Genomic DNA, 20,718 nt, shown 5'->3' with positions numbered 1-20,718 from the left:
TTATTTCTTTTGATTATTTGAAAAGTCAAATATGGCTATTAATATGTATTTATCACCTTTATTATAGAAATATATATATATATGCATTCGTCTAATGTGATTATAAATAAAGAAAGAGATGTATGAGGATGTATATATGTATGTTGAGAGACTAACAAAAAAAATCGAGGTCATACGTGATATAATGTGTAGAAAAGAAATATATATAAACATAGGTGTGGTATGATGTTAAAAAAAAATGAGAGAAAAAAAATATCATACTGAAAGGCGTATATGCTATATATGAAAACAAAAATTTTGTTTACCAAATTAAATTAGCAAACTTTGTTAAGAATGACTCCTTAAATTAAGAAATAAATGACAATTGAAGATAGATAATTGCCGCAAATAAACTTTCGTTGTCTCCTGAGAAATATATATATATATTTATATATATATATGAATTCCTTCACTTTAAACCCTACCGGTAGGACTTTTAATGTTTACAACCCGTGAACAGGTCGAGAAACACTGAGAGCCCTACCGGTAGGTCTTAAAATGAAGCTCCTATAGAAGAATTGTCCTATATATATATAAGAGATTGAAACTATATATTTATATAACAGTTTATGATATAAACAATCAAGGAGAACAAATATACATACCCAAATATATGATTCACTTCTTTTCCCAAAGTTAAATAATGTCTCTCAAGTTTTGAGAACTTTGAAGAATTAATGCATCATGATTGAGTATGGTAGAAGATTTAAATAAACAAGAGATGATATCTTATTTCAATTTCAAATTCAAATTTAAATTCAAATTGAACTTTAGAATATAAAATAATGATATTATCTTATAAATATCTATATCAGATTTTATCACAAATTCTAAATTCACATTTCTAAAATTAAATTTGAACTTTAATATATAGATATTATCTGATATGAAATTTAATTATTCACTACCAAATTTTGGAATAATTAAATGAACAGATTCTAGAATTTGCCAAAAATTAGTTTTGATCTCTTTATTTTATAAAAATAATTTTCTATAAATAAATAGATTTCAACATAAAACAAAATTATAAAATCATATCAAATGATGAAAATAATTTTAAACAAGAGGTCTTTCACCTAATTTTTTTCAAAACATCACAAAAAATATTTTTGAACTACGTTTGACTTGATTCCTCTAAATGATACGTAAGCAACTTAGTCACTAAAACTAAGTGCAGTCACATGAACCACAGATTCCCAAAATTCTCAAATATCAAACACAACTCTCAAAATTCCATAAAAGGTCATTTCATAACTTCCAAAACATTAAATGATTCCATGATATGGTCATCTACCAGAATTTCATAAATTTCTAAAATAACATGAATTCCTATGAATGGTGATTTACCGGAATTCATCCACTCATTTTCCAAAATATCTATCTAGAACTACAAGTGACTTGATCCTTCATAAAGAAGGTATGTAGGCAGCTCAGTCAGTCGAATTCACTGAGTGCAGTCACAATTCCAAATTCCTCAAAATTTTCCCAAAATTACACAAGTAATTAATATCATCATAATTGGAATCAAAATGTTTTCCTTTAAATAAAAAATGGTAGTAATTAAGAGGTTATTCTTATAATCTTGGATGGGTCGAACTCAAATTAATAAACTCTTATGCTATAAAATTGGCATAGGTGAAATTGTGTTTGGCAATAACTTTAATGTATTAAATTTGATATTTTTGTCTAACATGATTTTTGGCACGCCCGGTGGGACCCATTCTCCTTTTCATCTCCAAATATGATGATTTTACAAAATAAAAATTTTAGTGCTAACCTTTTTTGTTTATATTATAGGGAGGAAAATGGCACCACATGTTACTGTTTACTTCCATCAGTTACCAACCGTCGGCACTAACAATGGACAGAAGACTAAGAGGAATCAGATTTTGGCCTCATTCTCTATTGGCAGGGTGCCTATCACTTACAGTGTAACCAAACCAATGTTGAACTTGAAAATCACCACCGAAGCTCAGGAAGCCTTTAAAGGCAAGGTTACTAGAGGCACTACCAAAACTCAGGAAAACCTTGAAAGGCAAGGAAACTAAGGGTTTTAAAAAGAGGCAAAATCGCTCCATCAAAAGAAACAATGCCAAAATTGCGAAGGCTTCTGCACCGTTGCTTTTTGAGGTAGTCAAAACAAAATCACTACCAATCAGGGGTTACTCAGCTAACAATCAAAGAGAAGTGAACCAACAATCTATTCAGATTACGATTGGTTCTATCCCTATCTACTTGCCCACAGTGGCATCTGTGATGGTCACTTCGGTCGCGGATGAAGAAATTGCACCAACTCCCCAAACTTTGAGGATCACCAAGGCAATAAAATCTTCATCTACACCAAATACTCCCAAAGTGTCAAAGCTAGTAAAAGGTAACTCTATTATGCCCAAAGTTGGAATACTGGCAAAATTTGCACAGTTTGAAATTCCAACAAAAAGTTCATCAAGTCATCAAAGACAGCAACAACCACTCATCAAAGAGACTAGGCATCCACTGGATCACCTGAGATTAGATGGAGGGTTAAAGCCACTTTCCTCTTTCCCAAAGAGGGCTAGAATTTCACATTCGCGAGTCCCTAAAACAAACCCTTGCTTGTTCTTCAACAAAAGAGAATGATGGTCAACAACTCAGAAGGGACAAAGTGAATGGGTATTTCTTCCTAGGTACCAGCCCACAAGAGTTGAACAAAATAAAAAGTTTACGCCCTACACGGGACCTATAACTCGTTCAAGAGCTCGTACTATGAGCAAAACGGGTACTGAAAAATCATTAAAATCCTCTACTCAAGAAGTGGGAAGTAATATGTCAGAAGCCTCCATGAATGATACTTATTTTAGTAATCAAGAAGAGGTGGTTCCCAATGAGCTCATTTCTCAATTTGAAGCACTAACAATCGGTAATGATAAAAATATGTCAGTGTTAGAAACCGGGGCAATGAGTCCAGAAGAGGAGGTGCAAGAGCTTCGCAAGCGATTAGCGGAAAAAGACGAAGAAGTTGTTCAAATTTCTACACAATTAGCACAACAAGCTAATGTTAATGCATCAAAACAAAAAGAGGCTAAAGTTGGGCAAAATTCTTCATCCTTAATACCTCTGCCAGCCAGCAGTGTGCAATCACCACTAGCTGATGTGCAACCATCATCAGATCTGAAAACTTTGATCGTGGAAAGTATTCGAGAGTACCATGCTGCAACAAGCATGCCTATTATTGGATATCACAAACCTTATCCGGCCTACTATGATCAAATTCCATTTCCAGCAAACTACATCAGACAAAAATTTGAAAAGTTTGATGGAATCAAAAGGTTTCCCCATGAACATCTGGCATATTCACCTTGTTAGATGCACTTTTGATCAGACAATTTGTGCAATCACTAAAGGGAGCAGCCTTTATATGGCATACCCAACTTCCACCAGGGTCCATGAATACCTGAGATGATATGCAAAAGGCCATTTTAGCACAATTTGTCAATTCAAGAAAGGCGATAAACATCCATGATCTGGTGGAAACCAAACAAAGGCCTAATGAAAATGCAAACAAATTCATTACAAGATGGAGAAGTCTCAATCTCCAATGTCCAAAAAGGCTATCAGAACAGGCTGCAGTTTCGATGTGTGCTAGGAACCTCAACCCCGAGGTGGCCACTTTTGTCGGCACAATAGAGCCTAAAACCTTTAATGAGCTAGTATCAAAAGCATGTAATGTGGAGATTCAAATTGCTTGGCAAAAGGGCGGCATACAAAAGTCCTACCCAAAAATTGATAACAAAAGGGCACCGAAGAAAGGGGAGTCAATGGCCACCTTTGTTAATGTTGACAATAATAAGGATAAGGGAAAAACGCGAGAGCCACCAAACAAATTAACTCTCAAAGAAAGAAAAGAAGTCAAATATTCATTTGATGATGAAGATGTTGAACAAATTTTTGATAAGTTAATAAATTCCAAAGCTATTAAGCTCCCCGAGCCTAACAGACCTAACGAAGTCAACAAAACTAATGATCCAAATTATTGTCGATATCACAGAATTTCCAGCCAACCGATGAAGGACTGTTATGTCCTCAAAAACATTATTGAAGGCATGATTAAAAGAAAATAGATTGAGATAGATTCTTCTTTTGCAAAAGCAACTACGAATGCAACTTCATTAAATGAAAATGACCAACCATTACATAGAGATGTAATTTCTGTAGCATTTGAAGTTGATAAAGAAGTTACAATAGTTCAAGCTCATTCTGAGATACCAAAGTTAGGAAATCCAAATATTCCTACTTTGTATGAACTTATGACGGAACCAAATCTAAAGTTGTGGGATGATTGGTCCAATAGTGAAGAAGAGTTAGAGAGTACGTGGCAGACGTGTTCTCGAAGAAAATCTACTAAAGTTCAAGGTTCATCCTTAACAAAAAATAGCGAGACCAAAGAAGAGCGAAAAAAAGAAAAAGGCCAAAAAACAAAGGCTTGTCCATAAAGAGGATGAACACGAGCAAAGAAGAAATTTCAAAACTCTAGAAGAGTTCATGCCAGAGAAGCTAAATAAAATGACTATCACTCATAATGAGGATGAAGTGTTGAGTTATTGCATGGCTATACTTACAGAAGAAAATCATAATTCTGCCTTATTGGAAAATGAAACTGAGGTAGATGAGATTACTTTGCAAGATAAGCGTAGGAAAATCGTTGCAAAGAAGGCAAAAGAGCTTGAAAAGGCTAAGCATGATATTCAATTCGAAAAACCTTCATCCTCGATCAATAAAGAAATATGTAGTGATAGCCGCCAAAGCAAAGGTAATGGTGAACACGAGATGACGCGAGAAAAATATGACATATTGGCTCATTTAAAACGCATCCCTGCTCTTTTAAGTGTCTACGATGCTTTACAAATGTCTCATGAGCATAGAAATACTCTTGTCATTGCATTAACAAGTCTTGAATTTTATACGGAGCAGATAGAGCCAATTAAACCTACGCCACTTGAGGGAAATGCTTCTTGTATGACATGCATTACTTTTGATGATGAAGATCATCAATTGGGAGCCGCTTTGCATAATCAACTTCTCTATGTGACAACTTCTTAGGAATATCTTCTCCCTTTACCTTGAGCTGATGATACCCGGACCGTAAATCGATCTTAGAAAATACAGTTGCGCCTCGGAGTTGATCAAACAAATCATCAATCCGAGGTAGCGGGTATTTATTCTTAATTGTTACTTTATTCAGCTCACGGTAGTCTATGCACATCCGCATTACTGAGGTTCATGTGGGCCAGAATCGGCTCCACATTCCTTAACCATTCTTCCGCTTCAAAGGGGTCCGTAGTCCCTTCGAAGTTCGGGGCGTGCTGCTTGCGGAACCTTTCGTACACTGGCTCCATGTGCTGTACTGGATATGGAGCGTAGTTCGTCATTGGCCATCCCCCATACGGACCAACTTGTTGGGGTGCTGGGGCCATTTGCTGTGGCTGCGGCTGTGGCGGAGGCTGAGGCTGAGATTGAGCCTGTTGGCGTTGTTGCTGCAGAAGTTCCTCGACTTGCTGTCGCAGTCTGGCAATCTCCGCAGTGTTGTCAGCTGGCTGTGCCGGCGCGTTGCAGCGAGCAGTAGCACGCACTCCCCTTCGGCGAACTGTAGGGACCGCATTGGTCGCTGAAACATCGTTGGAGGCGTTTCCGTTGGTGCGTGCAGATCTTTGGAGCGACATCGTAGCAGAGTTCTAACAGTTGAAAGAAACATGTTAGAACTTGACCTAATAGGCTCTAAGGCAAAAACTTATTCTAAAACAAACATATCTCAGACCTATTTATTATGACTTCTTATGAAAAATTATATAGGTCTTTATTTATTATTAGAGTGGGTTTCTATACTTAGAAAACGAGTCATCTTTATTTTCTAAGTGTGTTTCTAATCATCCTATATGACTTAATTCTCAGGCTCGAAACTTATCTTTGTTCCAAAGTCAACCATATTGAGGGAGGGCTGGGATCAGTAAAATCGTTCCCACTACTATGGCCCCCTAACTCTCTATAAGGAAACCAGGTTCATTGATTTGTATCCACCCTCACCGAACTCAGTCATTATTCATTTTATTTAGTATTTATTATGATTGCAAAAATAAAATCAAACTCACACATGATATTCAAATAGCATGTTATTCATTTGGAAAAACAATTTCACTTATTACAATCAAAAGTAAATAAAACAAATAAAACTACTAATCTAAAAATCGGGATCTTCTACATCCGATCCGTCACCTAGCATATCATCATCTATTTGTTCATAATCACCATTTTCATGAGCATCGAAACGTCCTATAGGAAGGTTGGTGAGAATCCTATGTTTTTGCTCATTTGTGAATTGAAACTCAAATTTTGCGGTGAACCTAACTAAGAGGAAATAGTATCTCATTGCTAATGGTAATTAATCCTCCTCATGCATCTCTTCCCATATTTCTTCTAAAGCTGCTATTACAGGATGGAAATCTTTAAACAACCTAATTACTAATACATATTGTTCCGTTGATCTTAGCATTATTTGTTTAGCCTCTTGAAGGCCACCTATCTCTTGATGAAACAAAAGCAACCTTCGAGTGATCCTTTCTAGGGCTCCTACGGTGTTTCTTGGCTCCCTTATTCTTTTTAAGGCCTTAATGGCTCATTCTTAACTGAAACATAAACACTAAAGTTGTTAGCTATACACATAGGCAAAGTAACTTGTAACTTAAATACTTACTTGGCGGTCAGATTCGGAGCTTTGAGCGTGTGTATCGAGGAGAACTTCATGCGAAGGAACCGTTTCTCTGATACCAACTGTAATGACCCACTAATCTAGACTCTTGGACCATTATCGAACTATACATACAAATTCTTACTAAAACATACATTTGCGAAAATACCATAATTTATTATAAACTTGTAGAAACAAAGGTTACTTTCATAAAAATAAGTAGGATATGGGTACCCATTGTCTTTAAAACAAAAATAACTTAAAGTGAAAAGAGTTACATAGAAAATGCGGAAAATACATGTAAAACCATAAAAGATAAAATGAGACTACATCCTCGAATTGAATAACGCTCGGCCCCTTGACTCCATTCACCACCGATACACATCCTCTAAGCATCACAAATCTTACCGCCTCTAAAGTTATTTTCCTGCACATAAAACAAAAAGGAATGAGCCTAATGCCCAGCAAGGAAAAATCTAACACATAGTCATACACATAAATTTCATGATAAACGTAAAGACATATCATAACACTTAATACATACACTTATTACTTGGGGTCCCATAGACTAAACAAGCTTATGCCCATGAGATTAGTGGGGTCCCACTAGCTAAGTAGGCATATGCCCATATTCTTTTTGGGGTCTTGTTAGTCAAATAGGGCATAAGCCCAAGCCTACAAACATACACATTCATAACATATTCATAACATATCATATTTCATAACATAACACATAAGATAACATAAGCAATGAACATAAAGATTCTATCCTATTTTCCTTACCAAAGTTACCGGGATAGGTGGACTGAGTTGGGACTTTTTGGAACACTCCTAAAACCATATGAGAAAGAGTTAGTCTTTATGAAGAAGAAGAAATGAAAAGGATGGAAAGACTAAACCATTGAAAAACATACTTACCGAAACTTATGTGCTTAAGAACTTGGATTCCCTAACCAAAATAAGAATGAGGTTAGGGGACTGAGTAGAAGGTTATGAAAGAGGAAATAACATAAAGCAAATGAACTAAAGTTTTGGTTTACCTCAAAGACTTGAAAGACCAATCTATACCACAACTGAAATACTATAGAACCTCACTTCCCAAAGTGTTTGATAAGCTTATGATGTTTAAGCTTATGATTTCCCAAACCAGGTGTTTACACTCTCACACTCACTTAGCACTAGTAGCTTCTGAACTTAGAGCAAAAGGTGAATAATGGCTGGGTACTAGGTCCTATTTATAGAGTTTGGGAATGAAAGTATCTTGATTTTACATGAATAAAAATAATGGCTTTTTAGGTGAAAATCATTTGAATAATCGTTCAGCAGAGGCTGAAGACTCGTTCAAAAGATGCTGGACTTTTGAAGAAGTTTGAATGGATGAAAGGAAAAGAATTCAAAAATGTTTGAATTTATGCTGGAGGACGCGATATATCGCCCCCTATAGGCGATATATCGCCTGGACCATTGTTCCCGAGGCGACCGTGCATCGATTCGTGTTTTCCGTATCTACGTGCTGTGATATATCGCCCCCTATAGCTGCGATATATCGGCACACGCTGAATATTTAAACACGAAATTACACATTTTTAGCTAAGTTTGAATGGAGTAAACAGCCTTGACTAAGCCCTCAACGTATTCAAAGCTGCTGACTGACCCTATAACAGTCAAACTTTACTCCTTATTAAATTTAATCCTAAAAAATACTTAATCCTTAATCACCATTCATAACATGTGCTTAAAATCCTATTGGTTGATATCTAAACCTTATAGTATAATAAATATAATCCTTAATTATCAGTCATATAATCAAACCTTAGGTTATACTTAATATTCTTAAACTATAGGTTAAACTTAGAAAATCTATAAGTACTACTATGAGTGTCCAAATAATTCCCGGTCTGAACCAAAAATCCACAGTAACAAAGATAATACTAAACATACTATAATACTACTAAACAATTAGTTAAGTAAAGTTCTTGGACTCTACATCAACCTCACAAAAACCCCTACAAATCAAACAATTACCCCCTATGAAATCTTCTCAAAAGGAAGAGGAGAATTTAAAGGTGTCCTTGTAGAGTCCAAGAACTTTACTTAGCTAAGATAGATAGTAGTATGATAGTATTTATAGCATTATCTTTGTTACTTTGGATTTTTGGTTCAGACCGGGAGTTATTTGGACACTCATAGTAGTACTTATAGATTTTCTAAGTTTAATCTATAGTTTAAGAATATTAAGTTAACCTAAGGTTTGATTAATGTGACTGATATTAAGGATTATATATTTTATACTATAAGGTTTAGATATCAACCAATAGGATTTTAAGCACATGTTATGAATGGTGATTAAGGATTAAAGATTTTTTAGGATTAAATATAATAAGGAGTAAAGTTTGAATGTTATAGGGTCAGTCAGCAGCTTTGAGTACGTTGAGGGCTTAGTCAAGGCTGTTTACTCCATTCAAACTTAGCTAAAAATGTGTAATTTCGTGTTTAAATATTCAGCGTGTGCCGATATATCGCAGCTATAGGGGGCGATATATCGCAGCACGTAGATACGGAAAACACGAGACGATGCACGGTCGCCTCGGGCATACTGGCCCAGGCGATATATCGCCTACAGGGGGCGATATATCGCCTCCTTCAGCATGGATTCAAACTCTTTTGAATTCATTTCCTTTCAGCCATTCAAACTCCTTCAACAATCCAGCATCTTTTGAACGAGTCTTCAGCCTCTGCTGAACGATTATTCAAATGATTTTCACCTAAAAAGCCATTATTTTTATTCAAGTAAAATCAAGATATTTTCATTCCCAAACTCTATAAATAGGACCTAGTACCCAGCCATTATTCACCATTTGCTCTAAGTTCAGAAGCTGCTAGTGTTAAGTGAGTGTGAGAGTGTAAACACTTGGTTGGGGAAAAACTATAAGCTTAAACATCATAAGCTTATCAAACACTTTGGGAAGTGAGTTCTATAGTATTTCGGTAAAGGTTAGAGTGATCTTGCAATCTTTGAGGTAAACCCAAAACTCTAGTTCCTTTCTGTATTTTATGTTATTTCTTTTCTCAAAACCTTCTACTCAGTCCCCTAACCTTATTCTTATTTTGGTTAGGGAATCCAAGCTCTTAAGCATATAAGTTGGTAAGTATGTTTTTATGGTTTAGTCTTTCCATCTCTTTCATTTCATCTCCTTTCTTTAGACTCACTCTTTCTTATGATTTTAGGAGTGTTCCAAAAGTCCCAACTCAATCCATAATCCCGGTAACTTTGGTAAGGAAAATAGGCTAGAATCAATATGTTATGTGCTTATGTTATCTATATGTTTTATGTTATTAAAAGTGTTATGATATGTATATGTGTATGTTTGTAGGCTTGGGCATATGACCCATATGACTAACAAGACCCCAAATGGGTTATGGGCATATGACCTACTTAGCTAGTAGGACCCCACTAATCCCATGGGCATATGCTTGTTTAGTCTATGGGACCCCAAGTAATAATGGCCATTATAATAAGTGTATTATGTGTTATGTTATGTCTTTACGTTATTATGAAATTATGTTTATGTTTATGACTATGTGTTAGATTTTTCCTTGCTGGGCATTAGGCTCATTCCTTTCTGTTTATGTGCAGGAAATAAGCTTTAGAGGCGGAAAGATTCGTGACGCTTAGAGGATGTGTATCGATGGTGAATGGAGTCAAGGGGCCGAGCGTTATTCGATTCGAGGATGTAGTCTTATTTATGTTTTTATGGTTTTTAAATGTATTTTTCCGCATTTTCTATGTAACCCTTTTTACTTTAAGTTGTTTTTGTTTTAAAGACGATGGGTACCCATATCCTACTTATTTTATGAAAGTAACCTTTGTTTCCACAAGTTTCAATAAAATTATGGTATTTCCGCAAAAATGTAAGTTTTATGTATAGATTCGTTAATGGTCCAAGTAGTCTAGATTAGTGGGTCGTTACAGTCCTGCCAAAAAATAATCTTTAAATATACTCCTAAAAGTCAACGGGGAATGGGGCAAAAAGCATTAACACCTATTGAAGATACAGTGACAACCCTAATGACGAGTTTGACCTTACCATTACGAAAGATTGATCAATCTCTTCCCAATGGAAAAATACAAATATCAATAACTTTTGGTAAATATGGCAAAACAAACAAAAGACCTGTTACTCTTAACAAAAGATCCTCGACTACTGTAACTCCAAAGGCCTTCAAGATGGACAAGAAAAAAATTCCATGTTAAGAAACAAAAACAAATCACAATTCATCAAAATAGTGATTGTGTAAAGGCCTCGTTTGAGCCTGATGAGTTAACAGAAGAGGAACAAAGGATGTTTCTTGGTGATGAAATAAGTACATCGTCCCCACGGGTGTCTATATTCGAAAGACTCGAAGTAGGCACATCAACTCCACGAGTGTCAGCATTTAAGAGGCTTGAATTTCCATCTATTTCTCAACCAAAGGCATTCAGAAAGAGTAAGAAATGGCACTTAAAACAAAAGAAACATTTGAAAATTACTTCTCACCAAAATGAGGGGTACGAAGCACAAGAGGATCAAGAAGATGTGGTGCAAGTTAACTATCTTTCTTTTGAAGAAAGTTTAGTTGTAGATGAAGAAAACTCAAGCTCAAGTTCTTCAGAAGATTTTATGGATATCATTCAACCGGCACCTCAAGAACTAGAAGACGGAGGGCAAGCAACAGTTGATGATTTAACAGAACTCAATCTTGGTACCGAGGATGATCCAAAGTTTGTATTTGTCAGCTCGTTATTAGGTGAGGAGGAATTGCAAAAGTACAAACAATTCCTTTATGAATATAAATATGTGTTTGCCTGGGGGTATCAAGATATGCCGGCCTTGGATCCAAATATTGTGGTACATAGGTTGGCAGTATCAAAAGATGTTCCACCTGTGAAACAATCGCAAAAAAGAATTCAACCATAGTTAATCCCAAAAATTGAAGCAGAAATCGATAAATTGATAAGAGTTGACTTTATTCGAGAAGTTAAATACCCAACTTGGCTTGCAAACATTTTCCCCGTGTTAAAGAAAAATGGGCAAATTTGTATATGCGTGGATTATCGAGATCTAAATCGCACCTGCCCAAAAGATAAATTCCCACTTCCCATTACTGAATCGCTAGTAGATGCTACTACTGGATTTAATGCATTATCATTCATGGATGGGTTTTCTGGGTATAATCAAATCAAAATGGCACCTAAAGATGAAGAGCTCACTGTTTTTCAAACACCAAAAGGAATTTATTGTTACACAATTATGCCATTTGGGCTTAAAAACGCAGTGGCAACCTACCAAAGGGCAATGGCCACTATCTTTGAAGACATGCTTCACAATACTATCGAATGTTATGTCGATGATTTGGTGGTGAAAACTAAAGAAAGGATAAATCATCTTGATGAATTAAGGCGAGTCTTCGATAGATTTAGAAAACATCAGCTCAAGATGAACCCTTTAAAATGTGTGTTATCCCAAAAATTTGAAAAGAATGACGTGGCAGTAAAATTGGCACATGGCATGAGTTAGTGGAATGATCTGGCTTAGCAATGGCCCAATACATCAGTTAAGAAATTGGACAGATAGTCAAGCCAAATACCCCCGACCGAAAAGAATATTTGGACTGGGGGTGTAACGACCCGAATTCGCTAATCAGGCTTAGGGCCTTGATTAGTGTGCCTGGAGGGCAATAAGTGGTTTAAATATGCTTATATGTGAATCTATGTGTTTATATGATTATGGTGCATGTTTAATTGAGTTAAATGTGATAAATGGAATATATGTGGTATAGGTGTGATATGTCTGTGCAGCACGACCCGAGACAGTCCTGGGGAGCAGTTAGCCAGAGAGTCACAACGGGGTTGAGATTCGGACTCGGGGCGAGTCGAGGGGTAATTCTGGTATTAGTTGAGTTATGGGATTATCGGGATATAGAAATAAATATTTGGAGATATATTCGAGGATAGAATGTCTAGGTGGGAATATTTGGGGAATTTACCATTTTTGCCCTCGGGGACGTTTTGGTACCCCGAGCTTTGAGGTAACCTTTAGACTTAAGTTATATAAAACAAAATAAAAGAAAGGAATAGTTTAGAAGCCTTGAGAAACTGACCCACACACACCTAAGAACTGAAGTTAGTTTGCTTCTCTTTCTCTTTCACTTTCAAGGGAGGAATTCAAGAGGAAACCTAGGGGAATTACCAAGGAATTGAAGAGGTTCAGCTGGGAAACTTTAGGGGCTTGAAGCTTTGGGGATTGAGGATCATAATTCTGAGATTAAACTCAGCAAGGTAAGCTTTAAAGTCTTTCATTTTTCTGCTGGTTTAGAGGTTTGCATGTAGTTAAGCTAGCTTGATCCTTGGGTGTTTTTAGCCAAGTTCTTGAGAGCATATTTTAATGAGGTTTGATATTGTTTCTGTGCTGGAGTAATTGTGTTGAGTATCTAGGAGTCTTGGGTTGGTTTTAGTGGTAATTGGCTTGAAGAAGGGATGAAAATTTGATGGAAATTCTGGGTTTGCTGTTAGTGCCGCGGCCCTAGGAGGGGTGTGCCGCGGCCCGCATGCGCGCACAGCCTCGAGAGGCTGAAGGAACTTAGGCGCGCCGCGGCCCGCGTGCTGGTCAGTGGGAAGCTAGCCTCTATTTTGAGGCTAGCCGCGACTCTAGGGGGTGGGGCCGCGGCCCTTAGTGACAGTGGGGATTTTCATGATATTTCTGATCTAAGAACTTAAAGGGGAAGGCTCGGGATGGATTTTATCACCCGGAGTGATAGAACTCAAGATCCCGGAGGCTAGGGTTACGATTTGAGGTTGTTTGTTAGGTTGGAGTTTGATGGTCAAATATTGCTATGTGTTGTGACTAGGTCTTCGGCGAGGCTCACAATAGTGGACTGTGCTCGGGGCATCGGTGCTCAGGAAGCTCGAAACTCAGGTAAGAAAACCCCTGTTTCCATGGAGCTTGTGTGCAGGGCTGAGCCCAATGTGTTGAATTGGAATGATATGCAGGGCCGAGCCCTATATGCTGGAATTGTAGAGTGTAGCTCTTTGTCTGTTTATGCTTGAATACTTTACTTGTTGATATGTCATGTTTGCTAGTATATGGGTGAACGGCAAGGGCCGAGAACGGTGTAGACCGAGAACGGCGTGAGGCCGGGAATGGCATCGGGCACATTGAGTGCAAGGCTGAGAACGGCAAAGGGCCGGGAGCAACATTGAGCACGAGGGGTGCGAGTTGCCAGGGCGAGTCCCTGATAGGATACCTGGGATATCCTTACGGCGTGGTCCGTGAACCCAGGGCTTAGTAAATGCCTGGGACGGCTAGGCCATATATGCTTAGCCTTTGGTGGCCTGCTTGCATGTGTGATTTGTATATTGCATATGTTATCTGTTATGGGTTTTCTTGCTGGGCCTTGGCTCACAGATGCTCTGTGGTGCAGGTAAGGGTAAGGAAAAGATCAGCCAACCATGAGCACAGCTGGCGTGAGGCGGTGTGTACATGTCCGGCCAGCCTGGCCGCCACGGCCAGGGGATTTGATTTTGGGAGATGTTTGTAAGGGAACCTTGATTTTGTCGTCTAGTCGACTCTGATCAGTTTTGCGTTGTAAATATGTTTCTAAACTATGTTTTGGGATCCCAAGTGTAAAATTTTATGATTAGCTATGAAAATCTATTTTCTCTAATGTTTTCTTCTAATTATGGCTTAGTTACACATTTTTAATTTAATACCTCGATTAGCAAGTTGAGGCACGATTTTAAACACACTTGATAACGGCTCTAAGGGAGTAGGGCGTTACAGGGGGTTGCTTGGCTCAGACCCCAGTTTGAAGACCTTAATAATTGATTTGGAGCCAAGTCCAAGCAGTTGAAGGGGAGGTTTGGATTTTGGTTCCAAGGATAAAAGCAATAGGTCCGATCGGACCTAAGCTTAGGAGACATCTTGTTAAGTTTGGCTCGAATGTGTTCAAAGAGAATGACCAAGGCTCAAGTTTTACTCAAGGGGAAAGCCACATAATGGCCGATCGGGCATGTTGTGGAAAAGGTATACTTGGGCTTGAACGAAGTGAGAAGGAGGAGGAAAGTATACCTCGGACCACCTTGGTCCGAGGAGAAGACTTTGAGGACCGATCGGACTGTGGTTGAAAAGGAGAGGCTCGGACCATTTTGGTCCGAGGAGAAGGGCACTATGTCCGATCGGACATACCCAAAGAGAGGTACCTTGGACCATTTTGGTCCAAGGAGATATGTAAAAGGTGGCTCGGACCACCCTGGTCCAAGGAGAAGAGTCCAAGGTCCGATCGGACCTTGGTTGAACGAAGTAGGCTCGGACCATTTTGGTCTGAGGAGAAGAGAGTTGTGTCCGATCGGACATGATGCCTATGGGGTGCCTTGGACCATTTTGGTCCAAGGAGATGGCAAGAAGAGATGGCTCGGACCACCTTGGTCCGAGGAGGAGAGTGCAAGGTCCGATCGGACCTTGACTGAAGGAGCCAAAAGAGGGTGGTTTGAACCACCTTAAGCCAAAGAAGAAAACTATTGTGTCCGATCAGACACAATGAAGGGGTATACCTCGAATTTTCCCGAAGTAAGAAGCAAAGTAAGTATCCTCGGACCACCTTGGTCCGAGGAGAGCCAAATGTACATGACTTTTGGTCCGAGGAGAGCCATGCACATACCACCTTTGACCCACGAAAAGATTGAAAAGTAATCAACATGCATGAGAGACTACGTCAAACTGCCCGAAACTACTTCAGTGAGAACTGGTCTAAGCATCCGGGAATCTCTCACTCCTCACTCGAATTTAGGGGATCAGTTGTATTTTAAACATTTATTTTGTAATATAAATATTAGGTAAATAATGAAATATCCCTATCAAAAGGGGATATCAGTTGAGAATCCCAGGTCTATAAATAGAGAGTTGGGAGGATCGTAAAAAAGGACTTTTGGCAAAATTAAGAGTTAACTTGTGTTCTAGAGAGAGAAAGTGTTTTCCCTGAGAGAACCCCTTTTTGTATTCTGGAATATTTTGCACTGAAGAAACTCAGTTGACACTGTTCATCTGATCTTGAGTGTGAATACAGTAATATAATCTCTAAGTGGATTAGGCTATTACCGATTATCGGGGCTGAACCACTATAAAATCTCGTGTTATTTACTTTCATTGGTAAAAACTGTCTGTTGTCATTTATTATTCTCTTGAAGGCTTGTCGTAGTTACGTTCTTACGTCGTTGGCTAAAATCACAGTCAACAATGTGCATTTGGGGTAACATTAGGAAAGTTCCTCGGATTTGTTGTCAGACATCGAGGAATTGAAATTGACCCCGCAAAAACAAAATCCATTTTGGAAATGCCTTCCCCACGCAACTTACGTCAATTACGGGGATTGCAAGGAAGACTGGATTATATTAGAAGGTTCATCTTAAACCTATTTGGTAGATGCCAACCTTTCACAAGACTAATGCAGAAAATGTACCATTCATATGGGATGAGGCAGGCCAAAATGCTTTTGAAAGTATCAAGCGATACTTGTTACACCCACCAGTGTTGAAAGCTCCAATTTTGGGAAAGCCATTGATATTGTATATCACAGCATTAGATTGCTCTTTAGGAGCATTGCTGGCACAAAATAACGCGGATGGAAAGGAAGTCTCCCTTTACTATTTAAGTAGAACTTTGATAGGGGTAGAACATAAATATCCTCCAATTGAAAAGGTGTGCTTGGCTTTAATGTTTGCCTTTACAAAATTATGGCATTACTTACTCTCACACACTGTGACATTGGTATCAAAAGCTGAACCTTTGAGGTACATTCTATCAAAACCCGTGTTGTCTGGACGATTGGCAAAATGGTCCATGATTTTGTCAAAGTTTGAAATCAACTTTGTCCCATAAAAAGCAATAAAAGGACAAGCATTGGCTGATTTTCTGGCAGCACACCCAATTTTAGACAATGTGGAGTTGCGTGAGGACCTTCCAGACGAGGAAGTTTTCACAATTGAAACCTCATCTTGGCAACTTTACTTTGATGGGGCAGGTCTTTTGAGACACCTTCTGGAGGATTGATACCTTCTGGAGCATTGTCTTTGTGACACCTTCTAGAGGATTGATACCTTATTATTTTCACATTCTGGCTATATGTACCAATAATGTAGCAGAATATGAAGCGTTAATAATCGGTCTCGAAATTGCACTTGAAATGCAAATACAATCACTAGAGGTATATGGTGATTCTCTTCTGATTATCAAACAAATGAATGGTGAATTTGCAGTCAAGCATGAGGCTTTAATTCCTTATCATGAGAATGTTAAGCATTTGATTGCTCAATTCCAAAATATCACGTTAAATCATGTCCCTAGGTCAAAAAATGGCAAAGTTGATGCTTTAGCTAAATTAGCTGCATCAATAACGCAACCTGGTGAAAGGGATATTCAAATAACAATAGGAGAACGTCATTTGTTACCCTAAATTATAGATAGGAAAGAAGAAATAAGTACCATAAATTTGGGAACTTTCCTTGAAAATACAAACGACAATGACTAGCGCCAACCAATTATTAACTATATCCAAAAAGGAGTCATGCCAGAAGACTTGAAAAGAAGAGTGGATGTAAAAAGAAGAGCTCTTCGATTTGTCTTCCTCAATGACACATTGCATAAACATTCTTTTGATGGGATGTTGCTAAGATGTCTTTCAAAAGAAGAGGCATCACGTGCTCCTCAAGAAACTCATGCTGGTACATGTGGTGCGCACCAACCCGGCCCTAAATTGTCAGCTCAATTGAAACGGTTGGGTTACTATTGGCCTAATATGGTCCAAGATGCGATTAATTTCGCCAAATGTTGCAAGTTGTGTCAAATACATGGAGATTTTATCCATCAACCCTCTCAACCACTTCATCCTTCAATATTGTCATGGCCTTTTGAAATATGGAGAATGGATGTCATTGGTCCTTTCACACCACCATCTTCCAAAATCCATAAATACATCTTGGCCATTACAGATTATTTCTCCAAGTGGGTTGAAGTTGTACCCTTAAAAGAAGTACGTGCAGAAGATGTCGCCAACTTTATAAGAACTCACATAATTTATCGTTATGGGGTTCCATCAAAAATTATATCGGACATTGCTCTTTACTTCAAATGTAAGACACTTGTCAAACTAATGGAGAAGTACAAATTCAAGCATAGTTTTTCAACCGGTTATAATCTTTCTTCAAATGGCCAAGCAGATGCATTTAACAAAGTGTTATGCAAAATCTTGAAGAAGATGGTAACCAAGAACAAAAGGGACTGGCATGAACGCCTCCCAGAAGCTTTATTGGCTTATAGGACCACTGTAAGAACTGCCACTGGCTATACACCTTATAGCTTGGTGTTTGGGTCTGAAGCAGTGTTTCCCTTGGAGGTTCAAATAACTTCATTAAGAATCGCTACTCAATTAATGACCCCAGATGAGAATATGCAAGTTTTTTTAGCTGAGCTTGAGACTTTAGATGAAAAATGACTAGTTGTCCAACAAAAGCTCAAAATATACCAGACACAAATAGCTGGGGAATTCAACAAGAAAGTCAAATTCAGATGCTTTTCAATTGGCGATTTGGTACTGACTGTAAAAAGACTAGTTGTTATAACTAGAAGGATGAAAGGAAAATTTGAAGCTAAATGGGAAGGGCCATATGTTGTTACTAAGGTCTTCTTAAGAGGGGCATATGAACTTTCTGATTCAGAAGGCCGGCGCATCTACCCATGTGTAAACGGAAAGTTCATCAAGAAGTTCTACACTTAAACAAAAAGGTTTTCAGCTAATGTGTAGACTGCACACTTATAAAAGAAAAAGAAAAAGAGAGGTGCAATGAACTACAAAAGGCTTGATCACACTTTGGGTACGTAGGCAATCTAGTTTATAACTAAGCCCAGCCACAAAAATAAAACAACTCATATTCCCCTTAAAAAAAAAGAACTACGGAAGGCTTGATCCCACTTTGGGTACGTAGGCAATCTAAAATGAAATATATTATTAATTTAGATGCAGCCGCAAAATCAAAACAAAACAATTTCTCCACACAACGGAGTTAAGGTTCATAAAGATCCAAATGAAAAAACTATCATCAGTCTTTAATGCTGATAAACAAAAAAAAATGATACTAAAAGTTTTGAAACTAGAAGAAAACAATGAGATCTTCAGTCTATCTTGAGGAATGAGGTCAAAGAATTGTGGATCTTCTGAAATTCTTCTTCGTGAGCTTTGATTGTAGCTTTAGCTCTTTCAAATTCATAGAATTTTCCCAAACCAGCTTCAAGGTTTGATTGCTTTATCCTCTCATCAATCTATTGATGCTGCTTCAATGAGTCTTCAAGATTATAAATATATTTTTCGGCTGATGCTTTTTCAGTCTCATATTCAGTTTGTCTTTGTTGTAACGCCAATTCTGCTGCGATAATTCCTACCTCCTTGATCTTAAGATCTTCCAAAACTTGTTTCTTGTCTGACACAAATATAGACAGTCTATCCATGGTAGCCAAATTTTCAATCACTGCGATTAATTATATCATGGATGAGAGATATATCAATATCTATGGCACTTTCAACTACCTGGGAAGCAACTGCAGATTTTTCTTTCAGGGCAAATGAATCATTGATAGAACTGATAAACCATGCAATCATTGGAGTTTCGACATTCATCATCCTACAAACAACGTCCAGTAAGTCAAGCTTCTTAATTACTTTAGCACGACATTCCAAAATGCCTTTTGTTGGTCGGGAAGGAGATAATAAATTAAATATGTCATTCATGACCAATTACGAACTCCTTGGTGTATTACTTTAAATTTGAGTTGGTAATTGCTAAAACAGACATAGATGAGATTTGTTCTGGTGGAACAATATTCTCTTGAAACAACATTTCATTAGAAAATTCAACATTAACATAGTCAATAGACTCATCAAAATCAACAAGCTCATCTACTCTCGAACTGGAGGCATCAATACAAATGTCAAGGGGTGCATTAATTGAATCCTGTGTAATTGGGAAAGCTATATTTTTATCTTGATTAATTTCAAGGGTTTTCGTACGCTTTTTCCTTTTGAAATATACTTCTGAGGTATCGTCACTTTTTAACCCAACATCGACATAGTTGGCATTAGAAAATTCAGTATCATTGGGAGTTCACTTTATAAAGACTTCATCAAGAGTTGAATAAATCTCTCGAATGTCCTTAATGATATATTTAGGACCCTTTTCTACATAAGGTTGCTTTGAGAGCTCTAAATGAAGATTCTTGACAGATCTCCCTAAGAAAGGCATACAAGTCCTTGCCCACCAACGACATTACCACCACGTACACTAACCCATACGAGTCATACTAGGGATATGAAAACGAATACCAGTATTTCTCCTTAAAAGCATGGCCTAAGATACAACAACGCCAGCAACCCCACATTGCGTTCTATGAGAAAAACTATAACAGAGTTTATTTGAGGGCACACCTTGATCAAAACCAAATTGGCGAGCAAATCTATTGGGAAAGTATGGCTCAACATATAGCTCTTTACCTACTCTCACAGGTAACATAGAAGAACGCATATAAACCAACATCTCAAATCTATCATCAGATAGGTCATTATTGTCCATACAATCAAAATCTTCTTCAGCAGGGAAAGAATATGGTCGGTGAATGACATATTCTTCTTCTCTTAAAATATGACGAGCTGCATTAAGATTCTAATTCTCAACTGGTACCCCAACATATTTGCTTAAAAAAGGAAAATCAATAGATGAGCTCCAATTTCTATATAGGTCACGAAAATGTTCAGCCAACCAGCCTAATACATAGTGTATAGGCAAGAAACTTTGGCCTTGACCTTGCACATGTGTAGCTGCAATATTTAAACCATGATAAATATATCCTAAAACAGAAGGTGCAAGTGAAACTCTG

The sequence above is a fragment of the Humulus lupulus genome, chromosome 8 (genome assembly GCF_963169125.1).
Source record: "Humulus lupulus chromosome 8, drHumLupu1.1, whole genome shotgun sequence".
NCBI lineage: Eukaryota > Viridiplantae > Streptophyta > Magnoliopsida > Rosales > Cannabaceae > Humulus > Humulus lupulus.
Note: the sequence above shows the minus strand (reverse complement) of the source record.